The sequence below is a fragment of the Trifolium pratense genome, linkage group LG6 (genome assembly GCF_020283565.1).
Source record: "Trifolium pratense cultivar HEN17-A07 linkage group LG6, ARS_RC_1.1, whole genome shotgun sequence".
NCBI classification, from domain to species: domain Eukaryota; kingdom Viridiplantae; phylum Streptophyta; class Magnoliopsida; order Fabales; family Fabaceae; genus Trifolium; species Trifolium pratense.
Window position 1 is genome coordinate 13,957,575 of NC_060064.1, and position 15,618 is coordinate 13,973,192.

Sequence of the window (15,618 nt, forward strand, 5' to 3'; positions counted from 1 at the left end):
AGGCACCATTGTATGGAAAATATCTCCACCAAATCAAACTACAATAAAGAGGTCTTATGCGTTTGAAATGACTGATCACTCGTCGTTTCTGATTGTAACCTCCGATATGTATTCACCATCTCTGCTCTATGATCGCCGTCTCTGATTTTTAACAATTTCAATATGTCGGTGTGCATAATTCAAACGGTTTTGAAGTTATAATAGCAAAAGTTTTGTGATGCTAGAATACATTAAATATAACATACATAAATTAAAGCCCTTGGTATATATATGACTGATAATACTCAGCCTCATAAGTTATTACAAATTTCTAAAAAATAATCAAACTGTTTTAATACCAAACAATTTAAAATATAAAAATATCAAACTGTATTCAGGGTCTTGTGTCCTTGATAATCAAACAAAAGAAAAGTAGCCATAACACATTTGTCCTAATTGTTACACTTTTATTGCAATTATTAAAATCTCCCTAACCATGCCTTATTCCCCTATCGAGACGCACGAAGAAACATTTCTCTATAAAAACCATCCTTGAAATTCTCTAACAAATAGAAGCATCCTTTGTGTAGATGAATGAAGACTTCAAAAGAAATTGCTTCTCTGAAAGGATCATTATTTTGCTTTGTCCAAAGCTAGTTCTCTGTGTTTCAAGACTTTCAATTTCCATCTATAATAGCAATGATAAAAAGGAATTTAGAGTTGAATTTTTTTGTATGGAAATTACATGATAAATATAGTGATATTCAATATGCAACCTTGCAAGTGAAACATCAAATATCTAAGATATATAGCCTTACCATTATCTAATTTGAGCAGAAGAGATAATTCAATTTGGATCAATGGCTTCTTGGTGAGTTATGTAGTATGTCTATACAATCATGAGCTACAAAAGAAAATGCATTAGTGTGTCTGTCTTAGAATTCGTAAAGGAAAAGATTGAGACATGAGAGGATTTCCAACCTAGCTAGAGAAAAGATGGCATGTTGTCTTTAGGAGCATCTCCCTTTTTACCGATATAATTCCTGTCACAAATATTACTTACATGTTGAGGTGCATTGATAATAGCTAGGTAGAAGAAAGGAGAAATTAAGAGACAGACGATTGCAATAATTCATACCTCATTTACTCGTAGTATCATCCTATTTATATCTTTACATTGATTTTCAAAATGGTTGTCCACGGATGAATACGAAAGAATTGGTGTGTATAAGATTCCATCATGCCAAAAGGTCTTCATCTCTGGGCAGTTTGTAATGCTTATCGTCATACATTGTGGCATCTCAACATAGCAAGGGAAAGAGCTTTGATGGAAACATTCGAGGCTAGGAAGATTCTCTAGTGTAATTCCTGTCAAATGTGGGAATTTAATTTTAGCCTTTTGCTGTGCACAATTATTCCCAATGATCTCTTTCATCTTCTCGCAAGCAGACACACCAATAAAATCCAAGTTTGGAAGGCTTGTAACCAAGGAAACATCCGGAAACACATGTACCAAATCATTGCAATGTCTGATGATTATAAGTTGTAAACACTCGAATCCTAAAATGCGACCATGATTTTTCCAAAGGTGCTTCAGTTTTGGAAGGGAAGACAAATATAAGTTATGCAGCAACATGCTCTGATTTGATTCAAATATCTCTTCTATGCACTTACATTCTTCGACTCTGAGATCCTTCACATGTGAGAATAAATCCATCATGTTGGATGGAATGCAATTAAGCTTGTGACGGTTTACAATGTCAAGCCTTGCTACTCTTTTGATGTAGCCAAGAAGCTCTTTATCGACATCTCTAAATGTCTCTATTTTTTGCAACTCCACCTGCACAACATAAAATTGATTGAATATTTTCATATAATGTTCAAGTTGGGAGACCTTGTGTTTGAGTATGTACCTTGTATTTCTCGGAATTATGACGATAATATATTGTCAAATTAAGATCTCCAAGTGTGGGTGTATCTACCCGATCCCAATCTATTTTATGAAGGTTGGGGGTGTTTATGATAACATTTCCATAGGGAAAGGTTCTCATATTTGGACATTCTTCAATTGATAAGAGCCTGATATCATAGTTGTACACTCCTGAACAAAAACACTTGAGCTTTGGTACGTCACGAAACTCTAATTTCTTTAATTCTGGAAAAGAAATTTGAACATGATCCTCTTCAACAGTGAATAAAGGGATATCATAGTCATAATCTCCTGAACAAACACATTCCAGCTTTGGAAGATAATGAAGTTTCAATGTCTCCAGCTTAGGAAATAAAGTTTTGACTTTGTTGCATTCTTTTATATATTCATCTCCCTTTGTTATTATCTCTTCCATCATTTCACATTCCTCAACTACTAAATTTTGAAGTTGCACAAGACTTTTGGCCATGGAATGAGAGAGCAAACTCTTCAAATTGTGGCAATATGAAACTCTAATATCTTTTAGATTCTGGAAGCTTACAACCTTTGTAATATTGTGTTTCCATATGTGACTCAATTTTGGCAAATATTGTAATGTCATCTTCTGCAGTTGATAATGTGTGATGTCATCACCTTCTTTTGTATCTTCTCCTCCTGATCCAAACACCTCAACTAGTGAATCACAATTACTTAAAGTAAGTTTTTTCACATGTTGAAACATATGTATCTCATTGTACGGCACAAGCATCAACAATTTATGAAATTCATTGATATCTATTTCAGAGTTTCTGAAGAAGTATCTATCATTATGTAGTTTGGTCCAGTTCAACATCTTGAATCCTTGTGATGCTACCTGTTAAACATTCATTAACATATTTTCAAGAAATATCACATTACTATTATTCAAAAAATTGATGATTGGCTATTTAATTGACTACCTAGATTGCTAATAAATTATTTATTATATATAACAAATCATGGTGAAGGTAATAATTTATCTATGAACACCTTAGACTTTGAGAGATAAGACTTACAAATGCTTTCAATCCTTGTATAACAATGTTGATGTCTTTCTTCTGTGCACAATAGTAGTTGAGAGAATTAATCTCTATGGTGAGATGTTCAAGATTAGGTGTATTAGAAGATCCTCTTGAAAACAATTCCATATTGGGACAGTTTCTAATTTCCACTTCTTGAAGTGATGGAAAATCAAGATTAGAGTGACCTTTGAAGAAGTCCTTAAGATTAGGTAGATCCTCTAGAAGAAGATGTTGTAATGCAGGTATGCTAATCTTATTTGCACTTGCTTCTATTTCTTCTTGATGAGATATTATTTCTTCCATGTTTTCACAATGTCTTACTTTTAGCTTCTGGAGATGTTCAAGACTGCTAATGGATGAATGAGAGAACAATATATTGATTTTGTTGCATGCTTGTATAATCAAAGAAGTTAAGTTTGGAAAGAAGGACTCGTCTATGAGTGAGTGACGTCTTATGCTTTTGTGATCTCCAATAGATTCATCCTACAAAATTAAGAAAATTCATTTTGCAAATGCAGTACTACACATTTCATTTCTTCACTTACTTATGTTATATATCTAAGCAAAGAAACAAAATGTTAAGAGTCCTAAATTGGTTGAGAGAATGGCCTAAAAATATATTTGTAAGATAAAATAACAATGATAACTTTCTTTATCAACTGTAAGTATATTATATATATGTATGTAAAACAATCAAAAATATTTAGTGACAATTAATTTTGATACTTACCATGTATTGTGGTTTATCCAAAGATTCATATGTTTCAAAATAGCAAAACCTCACAAGATTTGGTAAATCTGTTAATTGAAGAGATTCTAGTAGACTGCAAGAGTTTATCATGCCTTCTCTCTTTCCTCTTTTAGCTATTATGGTCGTTAACTTGTCACAGTAACCGATTCTGATGGTTTTCATGTGTGATAGAATGGTGGAATTGCATTCTTCATCAAGAAAAAGTAATGCATCCAACAAGTTACATTTTTGTATGCATAGATCTTCTAGACTTGGCATGTGACTTTTTCCCTTCCTGTTCATTTCAAAAACAGAAGGTATGTGATCTTGAATCACTCGTGTTACCGATGCTTCCTGCAAGCACAAAAAATAATATAGAATAAGATACTTGTCACAATTATTGTTTATAATGTTATTATTATTATTATTTAAACATTATATTTATTCCAATATGATATCTTGATATTTTTTTTTAAAACTTGATATCCGGCCTTAGGACCGACTAATCCAATGGGACCAATCTCACCACCCACTTGCGGGGGCCCCATTTAAAGCCAGAGGTTTTTTTGCTCTGTATGGACTTAGCCCACCGAAATTGGCACTAGGGGGAATCGAACCTGAGACCTTGAGAGGAGCATACTACAAGGACCCAAGCCAACACCACTATGCCAGCCCCAAATGGATTTATGATATCTTGATATTATATAGAAGACTATAGGTATAACATGTGGAAAATTAATATATACAATGAGATTACATACCTTATTATTTCTCTTATTTGAGTTTCCTTGATGAATAAATTTGGGTATACATCCAGCAGAATACCAACCAGAAGACCTTGAGTTGTTTCCTTTGGAACTTTGAAAACCAACATCTTTTGTGTTTGTAGAATTCATGGTATTGAAGTTTTCATGTTTTGCATCATTATGGGTTGGTATGACATATATCTCCAACATAGGACAAACAACAATTTCAAAATTCATCAAGGATGGACATTCTAACCAAAGTGGATCAGAACAAATACTCACTAGCTTTGGAAGCCATGAAAGTGATAATGTATGTAGTTTATTGAAACTAATAGTTGTCGCATCATGTCCTTTATTATCATCTTCCTCATCTCTACTCCAAACCACTATCCTTTCCATCAAATCACAAGACCAAACTTGTAATTTCTCGAGATTTGTGATTGAACTTACAATGGCAGAAGTGAATACATATTTTAAAGAGGCACAGTTTGATATTGTTAGAAATCTCAAATTTTGGAAGCCTTTGACACAATGTGGAGCAATACCCCACACATATGAAAGATTTTTGAGATATGATATCTCAATTTTTGTTAGCTGAGGAAACAACAAATCTTGTGCTTGCCAACCAGATTTCAAATATCCATCCAAGTCAAACACCACCTCCAAAGAACTGCAAAATTCTAACAATATTGTTTCCAATTTTGGAAATTGTTTCATCCAATTAGATGAAAATAATTTGGCATTTGATGCTTTTTCGCCATTCACTGTGTTTGAAGAATCAGTTATTTCAGTGGCAACACTCAATTCCTGAAAATGTGTAACAAATCTAATTGTTAGGATTTTACATCACACAAAAATAATAAACACTATTCCCTCCATCCGTTTTTATCCATGGCATGCGTCTCCCATTCCCAATAAGATTGGGAATAATAATAATAATAATAATAATAATAATAATAATAAAAAAAAAAAAGTGAAATTAAAGTTAAGGTTTTTTTTTACCGTAAATTAAAGATAAAGTTAATGCTAGAAAGATTTCTTTTTATATTTTTAAGGTATTAAAACTTTTTAAGATAAAACTTTCATATTAGTATGTTTAACTTAGGCATGACAATGGGGCGGGGACGGGTTTTTCCCTCCCCAAACCCAAACCCATAAAGTTCGGGTTTCCCCAAACCCATCCCAAATTCTAGCGGGGATAAAAATGATAACCCCAAACCCATCTTTTGAAATCGGGGAAAACCCAAACCCGAACCCAAACCTAGTCAACTCGGGTTTTCCCCGTCAAAGCGGGTATGATTTGGGCGGGTACCCGCGGGTATGGGTTTTATTGCCATGCCTTTAACTAGTGTCCGGGGCACTGTTTAACATTTTCTTAATAATAATAATATTAATAATAATAATAATAATAATAATAATAATAATAAATAAAATTAACAAACAAAAAACATATTAACTTACGTGATTAAGCTCATTCAAATCCATAGCAATGTTTAAGCCAATAAACCTTGGGAGATTTTTTAATTCAAATTTCACCAAATATGAGAACATCATTCCCTTGACTTCATGGTGATCTGGTGTATAGCACATCTCTTTCAAATTTGGAAGATTTTCCAAAGACAATGAACCGATTTGTGCAAAATGATTGCAATGAACAGTACAATCTATCAGATACTCCAATTGAGGACATAAATCTACCCTTAAACGTTTCAAGTATGGGCAATCACTTGACAATTGGCTCACAATATTTTTCAAGTTTTCCACCTTTTCTATTATGAGGATTTCACATTTCTTAATCAGTTGTGAGATCATCAATATACTCTTAATAGATTGATAATCTATAGCACTAATTTGCAATATATTTGACTCTAAATATGAGTGCCTCAAATAAGAATAAGGATTCACATAAATCGAAAACTTTTGTATGTTGTTGAAGTCCAAATCCTTGACAAAAATTTCAGTCCATCTAACTTTCATCTCAACAACCTTTAGTTGATGAGATATCTTTGTCAACTCATTGATCGCAACATCATTGCTTTTCCAAGGAAAATTGTCCACCCTAAAATAAAGTTCTTCCAATTGAGACAATCTTATAAAGACATTAGCAGAAATGGCATTAAGATCATTGCAATTTGTCAAATCCAATAATCTTAGAACATTTAGGTTGCCTATTTCAACAGGGAGTTCTTTAATATTAGAGTGTGCAAAACTTAGAACTTCCAGGTGTAAAAGTTCCTTACCAATTATAGATATATCTCCAACATTGCAATATTCTACTTGCAATGTATGAAGGCAAGTTGAAGCTTCAAATAGAGATGGAATTTTTGGAATATACAATTTTTGAAGAGACACAACTTTGAGTGATTTCATCCCTCGAAAGAAATGTTCAGGCAACTCCTCTTCATTTGATTGCACTTGTAGAAGTTGAAGTGAAGGAAACTCTAAGTTGTCTTCTAGCCATTTTGTCTCATCCAAGATAAGTGATATTGCACTGATGTCATTCAATCTCTCTTTTTTGAGCCTTTTAATGTCATATTCCACCATAAACCGGTGATCTGTTTTATATGCAACTAAGATGACAACATCACGTACAATATCGTGCATCTTCACACACCCTGGCACATTGCTATCCAACAACAAGCAGCATCTCTTCAGATCGTCCACCAACCTATACACTCGATTTCTTGCTTTCCATGTCTCACCAACAACTTTGAACAATCCCAAGCCCATTGCATGACGTAATAAACTTTCAATAAGTATATCAAAGTCTTCTGGAAACAAGGCACAAAGCATAAGGAGCATCTTGTGTTCTGTGCTGCTACCCAAAAAATTTAAACTAAGCTCAATGCTTGAGTAGACAAGTTTGTGCACATCTGAGATAGTAGATGACTGAGAATTTTTCAATTCCTCAAATGCAACCTCCCATCTAGTAAGCTTTTTTTCATTCTCGAGCATTTTTCCAACAATTACAATTGCAAGAGGTAAGCCTCCACATTCCCTTGATACTTGTTTCGCTATTGGATAAATGGCAGGTTCATATACAACATCACCTGTAATTGCTTGAAATAGATACCAGGCTTCATCCTCGAGCAAATGAGAAACATGAAAACTCACTTGGCTTCCCATCTTTTGACACTCTTTTTCATGTCGTGATGTGAATAATATTTTGCTACATTTTTGATTATCTCGAGATGGAAGTCCCACCCAATCAAAATTAAGCTCACTCCACACATCATCGAGCACAACTAGGAGTTTAGTCTTTTCATCATCAATTTCCTTCATTCTCTGATTTATTTCTCTGCCTCTTCCTGCTACATCTTCACTTTTCAAACTCAAGCCTAAACAATCAGCAATCTTACTTTGGATATTCTTGTAATCAGGATTTTGGGATACCACTGCCATCACAACTTTATCAAATAACTTGTTTTCTACAAATTTGATGAGTTCTTTCACCAGTGTGCTTTTCCCCACTCCACCCATTCCACATATGCTTATTCTTTTGAACTTATCATCCTTCAGTTTCTCAATGACGTCTTTTATAATAGTTCGCCAAGACTCCAAGCTCTTAATATCTTCAGTGAAGGTAGATCCAACAGGTGGTGGACCTTTATGGTAGGATATGAACTGAAATTCTTTGTTTTCCTCCTTCAACTTTTTAATATACTCAATGCCTTTAGCAGCCCGCTTTCCCAAAGAGTAATTATTTGTCAAATTTGGACATTTTCCACCAAAACATTTCTCATTCTTCTTAACTACTTCTTCGTCGAAACTTTGTAAGTCATTTTCAAAAGATGCCACGTCGTCGAGCCACTGTTGTATGTTTCGATCAAATCCTTCTCTATTCATTCTTTTTGTGTCCACCCATCCTTGTAGTGCTTCTTTAACACCCTCCAACTTACTGTGTTCTTCCTTCAAGTTGGCAATGATTTTTTTGTGGTGGATCACATATGCAAACTGCTTCACCGTAGACTTCAGTGCCAATTCTCCAAGATTTAGGATAGCTTCTTTTGACAGTTCAGTAAGAAACTCCATGTTTCTTTGCCTTAAGTAGTGGAAGTTCTTTGAATTATGAAAGGGAAAACAAACAAAGTAGAGAATAATGTGTTAGATCTAATATATTATTAGATAAAAGTATAATACTATATATTATAAGTAGACATTTTACTTAAAGCTCTAACAAGGTCTCTTGTAACAAACAGTGTGCTTTATTTTTTATTTTTTTGTTTTCACCACCAATATCCGGTCTACTGAACCGCCTAATCTGGTTCGGGGGTCAGTTATTATCAAAAGCAAGAGTAGTGTCTAAAAATAACTATGCATCTGGTTAATCATAGTAATTTATAATCATAGTAATTCATGTATTGGTAATGTAATTGATAATACTGGTTATAAAATCAAGAAACTTTTCCCTATGAGATTTGGTGAATCAATTAAGCAGCTACAATGCACGTGTATAGCATAAATAAACCAAAGGAAGGGTTATATATTTACTACATACCAAGGTAGCAGCATTAGAAGAATTTGAGGCAGAAACTCAGCTGATTGAGTCTCAGTTTCACAAAAATGTTTCGATTGTAATCTATGGTGGCTCCGGTGGAGAAAACTCGGCAAAAGAAGGTAGGGATGGCAACGGGCGCCCATGGGTGCGGGTTTGACACTTACCTAACTCACACCCGAAATCATCACCCAAACTCAAACCCAAACCCAAAGACTGTTCGGGTGGCAAAACAACACTCACGCCCACACCCATTGGGTTCGGGTTTTTTCCACCCAAACCCACAACACATTTAAAAATAATTTGCAAATTTAAGAAATTAAATTCCAACATAGACTTTGAATTAAATTACAACTAAAATTAAGGTCTTCCAAAGAAATTCAAACATAGACTTTCAAGAAATTACAACATATACTTTCAAGAAATTAAATTACAACTAAAATTTAAGGTCTTCCAAGGAAATTGAGGGAGACTATGGGGGTAATTAGGTAATTATAAAATATTTCGGGTGGGTGTATGGGTTTCGGGTGTGGGTATGACTGATACCAAACTCACACCCATATTATCGGGTGTCACCCAAACCCAGTCAAATCGGGTTTCGTCCGTTGACTTGGGTTTGGGTTCGGGTGGGTCTCTCGGGTTTGGGTTTTTTTGCCATCCCTAAAAGAAGGGTCGCAAAACCCTTGCGTTTTTTGTTACCATAAAAACCCATTTTCACGTTTATGGCGATAGAAATGGCAAGAAAAAAAAAAAAAAAGGGTGAATGGAAGATCTTTGAATGCAGAGAATCCAAATTCCGTCTTTCTATATTCTATTTATGAGATATTTTTTAGTAACACGACATTAGTTGGCGAAACATAAATGGATTTTTTTTAGTAAAATAACATTAGTTAGCAAAACATAATTTAGTAAAGTTATATTGAATTTTGTGTAGTTAATATTTTTAAAATATAAAAATAAAAAAAATAAAAAAAAGTAATTTACAATACAAAATTTTCGATATTGTTGAAGAAAAAAAAAATTAAATTTAAAGAAGATCATGAAAATTCAGTTGCTTTGAAGAAATTTGAGGTGATAAAGATGCAAGTGAAAAGCCACTCAAAAGTTTGATGTTTTTACCATGGAGTCACAAGGTACAAAGCTGCTAAAGATTACCAAAATTAAGTAAGATCTAAACTTAAAAGTTCTCATTTTATAGGGACAAAAACATATTTAATATAATGTAAGGAATAATGTTAGGGTCACACCCTCTAGCACACTCTTTAGACACACTCAAATAAAAATTAGTCACATCATTCACTTTTTTAATTCATTTACCTGCTAACTGGTTGAACCGGTAAAGAAACAACATTTCCTAAAAAAATAAAAATAGAAAGGAAAAAGAAAACTTCAACGTTGCAGCACTGTCCGTCCATGGCTACTTCAGATCTGTTTCATGAATTAGTCTCTCGTGGTCGTATTAGACACGTCTTTATGGTTCCATTTTTAATTTTTGTTGGGTTTCATTTTTTCTTTTCTTCCAGATCTAATTCTTTTCCAATGTTGTTACTATTTAACCTGGGTTCATTGAACAATAACATCATCTACAATGACATTCTCTTTTGTTCTGAAAATAGAAACCAGTATAAACATTCTTTTGGTGATTGTTTTAGATTGGAATGGGAATTTGAGAAAGATATTCCAGTAAATGTTGTCAATGGCATTATTTGGAGAAAAACAATTTAGATCTGGAAGTTTCTTTGGTAGAAGTTTGCAAATAATGGTTGTAAATTTGGGTAAAAGAACTTCGTTTAACATGGGAGAATTTGCTGAACGTGAGAAAGATAGAGACAGGCATGGTTGAAAGGTTAGGGAAGATGAAAAGTTAAAATTCAAGGATTTATAAAAAAAAAATATATAAAATCAATAGTTTTTTTTTTTTTTTGAGAAATATAAAATCAATAGTTAAACGGTAACAGATAAATAAATTTAAAAAGTGAATGACATGACTAGTTTTAATTGAAGTGTGTCTAAAGAGTGTGAGCTTGAGGGTGTGACCTTAACATTATTCATAATGTAAGTAATTACATCATAATAAATTACTATAAATTTTTGCAAAAATAACATTTTATTCTCTCATGATCCAAACTCAAACCTTTGGTGCAGACTTATATTTTGCCAATCCCATTTTAAAATTAACTTCAATAACTAAATTATCTCTCAAGTTATTTAGTAATAATAAATTTATTTATTAGATTCAGATTGATTTAATAGAAATAATAAAATTTAAATTGTATTTTAACAATATTATTATTAAATAAAATAAAAATATTTAAATTAACTTATATATTTTATATACCAAATATATATCCAGCACACAACGGAGGGGATTAATCCCTCGTGACCGAACTTTGACCCGGACCACTTCTCACACACATGTGTAGAAGTTGAAAATTCAAGTTTAAACAGACTGTTGCGTATTAACGTCTTTACAATTATTAATTGAGTTGTAACGACAAATTTACTTACATTTTTTAATTATGTATAGATATTTTTTCAACGAAAAATAATTTATCTTAGATTTAACTGCTTTATTATATATGGTGATCATCTTGAACGGGTGTGAGCTTGCTTTTTGTCTTGTTTTATCGATTTCTTCTTACCCCTTTTTTTTTGGACCGTCCGGTGCTTTTGGGGTTTGGTGACTCTCAGTCTAGTCTAGGGGTGAGCATGAACCCGAGACCCGACTCGAAACTGATATAACCGACAACATATTGAAGCATTCGGTCGGGTCACGGGTCAACAAATTGCGAAAAACCGGGCATGAACGGTTGCATACGGGCGGGTGCGGGTCTCTAAAATTCAGTCTCTCCATAACCGAAACCGACCGAACAACCATTAGATGCAAATTAATTTTTTTCCTTCTCTCTCCCTCTCAATCTCATATACTCTACTCTTTGTTATTTTTATCCATCTTTGATATAAGATAAAAATGTTATATTTTACAAAGCTTATAATTAATAATATGGTGATGAAGAAGGTGGGAAAAATATTATAATATATATATATTCTAGATCTATTTTAATTTCTACGTCTCTTCTACTTGATATTTTATTGTGTTTAGATCTACATATTGAAAGAAAGTAACTGCATCTAACCCTCTTTGTTTTTTAATTTACTTCGTCTCTCTTTTGTTGCAGTGTGACGAGGTATTAAACTATTCGAAAATTAGGAATTTTTGGATAATGGATGAGTTTTAGATGTAAACAAAGTTTCGATATAACCCGTAATAACCGATCCGTTCAACCCGCCACCCGTATGACCCGAACCCGAACAAATCGAAGATATAGACAGTCGGAATTGGGTCCAAATTAAATGGTTGCGATTTTTATCGATTTAGTGATTTTCGGCCCGAACCAGACCGAAACCGACCGATGCTCAGGCCTAGTCTAGTCAAGGCCGCCTTAGGAGGTTTCTAGATATGAGTTTTTTTGTACTTTTTCTTTCTTTTTTCGGGTTCGGTAAATACTTCTTGTAATCCCTTATGTAGACTTTTTTGATGTATCCGCTCTTTTTTATTTATATATAATTATATTTGCCATTAAAAAAATAACAAAATACCTTTTTTATTTTATTTTTTAAATTACTACCTTCATTTAAATAGAACGTAAATATTTATACAAATAATGGAAAGTAAATATAAATACTATAAAAGACAAGGAAAAATATTAACACAAGACAAAAATACATAGCAAAGTTATAATAACCAAAATATTTGGAAATACTTACCAGATCTTCGTGTGAAAGCAAAAATATTCCACTGCTGTTGATTGAATAAGAGATGTTGACAACTTTCCCAAGAGAAAAATAATATAGTTTAGATTGAGATTATATTAATTTTTGTGTGCAAAAGTGATGACGAGACCCTCAGCAAATTGTGTTTTTTTTACAAGGATATAGCTAAAGAAGGTAAAGATTGAATGGATAAATTGATGTGAAGAGTGCTAATAAATTGGAATGCAATGGTCATATATAAGAAGGAAAAAAGTATACTTTACTAGAAAGAAAGAAAGAAAGAAAGGAAAAACAAAACAAAGAAGAAAGGAATTTGTTCTTCTCACGTCTGAGGGGGAAAGATGATTCTAAATTCATTAAATATATAGTCACACACTTGAGGAATAAAACTAATACAAATATTATATATGTGAGATGTAAAAATAAGGAATAAAATGATAAAAACATTCTTAAAATATTATTACACTTAAGGTATATATATCTTTAAGTACGTCAAGAAAAGTATACAAAAAAAGCCAAATTTAAATATTCTTTATAATCATTAAGAATTCTGTATAGTATATACATGGGTAAAGAAAAGAATACAATTCTTTTTCCCTGGAAAACGAAAAAAGAGGAAATTAAATGAGAGTTATATAGTCCCTGTGAGCTTAGTTTAGTTGGTAGAGAGATCGTATCATATGTGCAGGAGTCTGAGAGCTTAGCTCAGTTGGTAGGGACAATGTACGTTTGTGACAGAACATATGGTGGGTATGTGAGCTTGCCTTCGTGATGAGACATGCACTTTTATTTCAGCGATGACAGCAAAGGAAGATGTCATTTGTCAGCGATCAGAAGCGGAAGCTTGGAGCTTGCATCAAGGTCTCCAATGGGTTGCTAATATGGGCTACCGGAAGGTAGTCTTTGAGATGGATTGCAAGGTGGTTGTGGATGATGTTAACAAATGTCAAACAAATCCTTCGGAGTATGGTTCAATTATTCAACATTACTTTGCTTCGTTATTATAACGACTTTATAGTTGTTTTTGCTAGGCGTCAAGCAAACGGCAGCGCTCATGCTCTTGCACGAGCAACTTTATCTCATGCTTCTCGCAACACTTTTGATGTAATTCCTAATTGTATTGTCACTATTGTTATGAATGAATTGCTGTGTCAAAAAAATAAAAGCACAAGGGCAAATAGGATTATTCACATAGCCTTCTTTAAATAAATACTCAATTAGCTTATTATACCACATGCATCCGGATTGTTTTAACTCATACAATGATCTTTGCAACTTAATTGCATACTTTTTTTTTTTGGATACAAAAAGGGGCCAAAGCCCGGAAAAAGGAAACAACTACAAAGAGATGATTTTAGGGGTAATTATCCCCATAACATCAGCTAACATCAATGAACTCACACTAGGCGGACATTGCTCATACACACGTAGCCCTGGATCATGATCACAACCCAAATTAGCAAGAGCATCAGCACAATCATTCGCCTTACGATAAGAATAACAAATATTGACTTCCCAATCCATTGCAAGTAGACGACGAATTTCTTGAATAATTCTCCACCCAACAACACTTTCATCTCTCGCACTATGTAGACACTGGAAGCTCATAAACCTGCACTATATAAGGTACACATGTACCACTACCATGTACTAAATAAAAAATAAAATGTGCAGTTATAAGGTAAACATATGTACCGTGTACTTGAAATGATTTTATTATGAGTGAAAAATATATAATAGCATGTGACTCAATGACCTTGTTCATAAAGCCAAGATATTATGATATATTTACAAGAAGCTTAGTACCTCATAAGCACTTCTGGCCCATCAGCAAGCAAAACATGTGTGAAGATATTAAGTATGCTGTAGATTGGGGAAACACACATCCTGAGAAGGTATTCAATTTCACCTTCATACTCTAATATTTTAATTGTAGCTGAGTGTTTTTTTATGCATAATTCAACAGGCATTGGCAGAGAAGGGACAAGGTTCATAGAAGAGAATGTAAAGATGAAGTTAGTGTATGATTATATGTTACAACTATTGACTGAATATGCAAAGCTCTTGAAATTTGAACCAACCATACTTCCACAAGCTGTTGAGGTTTGTTTTGAAAATTTGGAATGTTCAGAGGATGGTACATGGAGGCCGGGGAGGAGTTTATGGTTGAGTCCATGGTTAAGTCACCAAGTGATACACCTCCATGTACAAAGCAGACATAGTATGCTTTGAAGGGTCGCAACATGTCGTGCTTTGAAGGGTCAAAATTACTATGCTTCTGAAAACATTGCAATTGGTGTTGAGCTCACAGTTCCAGAGTACTATGTGCTTGTTCCGAAATTTAAAATGTGTCAATGTAATTTCTTTTTTATTTTTTAATAAGAAGAGTCCATGTTTTTTTATTTTTAGGTTCTCTAGTCCATGTAATTTCTAACTTATTTTTTTGACCAAAATGTAATTTCTCACTTATGTACAAAAGTTAAATGTATTTTTGGTCATGAATTTATGTATAATATATTGAACTTTGTATTTAACTTTTTAAAAAAAATTCTTCAAATTGTATAAAAAAAATGTTAAATGTATTTTTTTTTCCTGTATCAAATTTTATTTTTAGTCTTTCTAAAAATTCCTTCTAATTTTAGTCCTCCATTGCCCATTGGCATTTTAAAAATAAATAAATAAAAATTAGAGTATATCGCAAGCAACCAAACCATGAACAAATGGCGATAACTCATTCATTGAATTCACGAAACACACATTCGCATCATTTAGCTTTTTCCTTTTTTTAAAGACTATTATTTTATTTTATTTTTTGATATGAGGGAATTAAAATACTATTAATTTAATAAATTTAAATTAACTATTTAATATATTTGCTGTTAATTTATCTATAATTTTATAATAAAGATTAAATTGTTAAGCTA

At 33.0% G+C, this 15,618-nt stretch overlaps 1 pseudogene; it reads right to left on the minus strand.

Moving 5' to 3' along the window:
- Positions 1–237: 237 nt before the first annotated feature.
- Positions 238–12,902, minus strand: LOC123888232 (annotated as a pseudogene).
- Between the last annotated feature and the right edge of the window lie 2,716 nt (positions 12,903–15,618).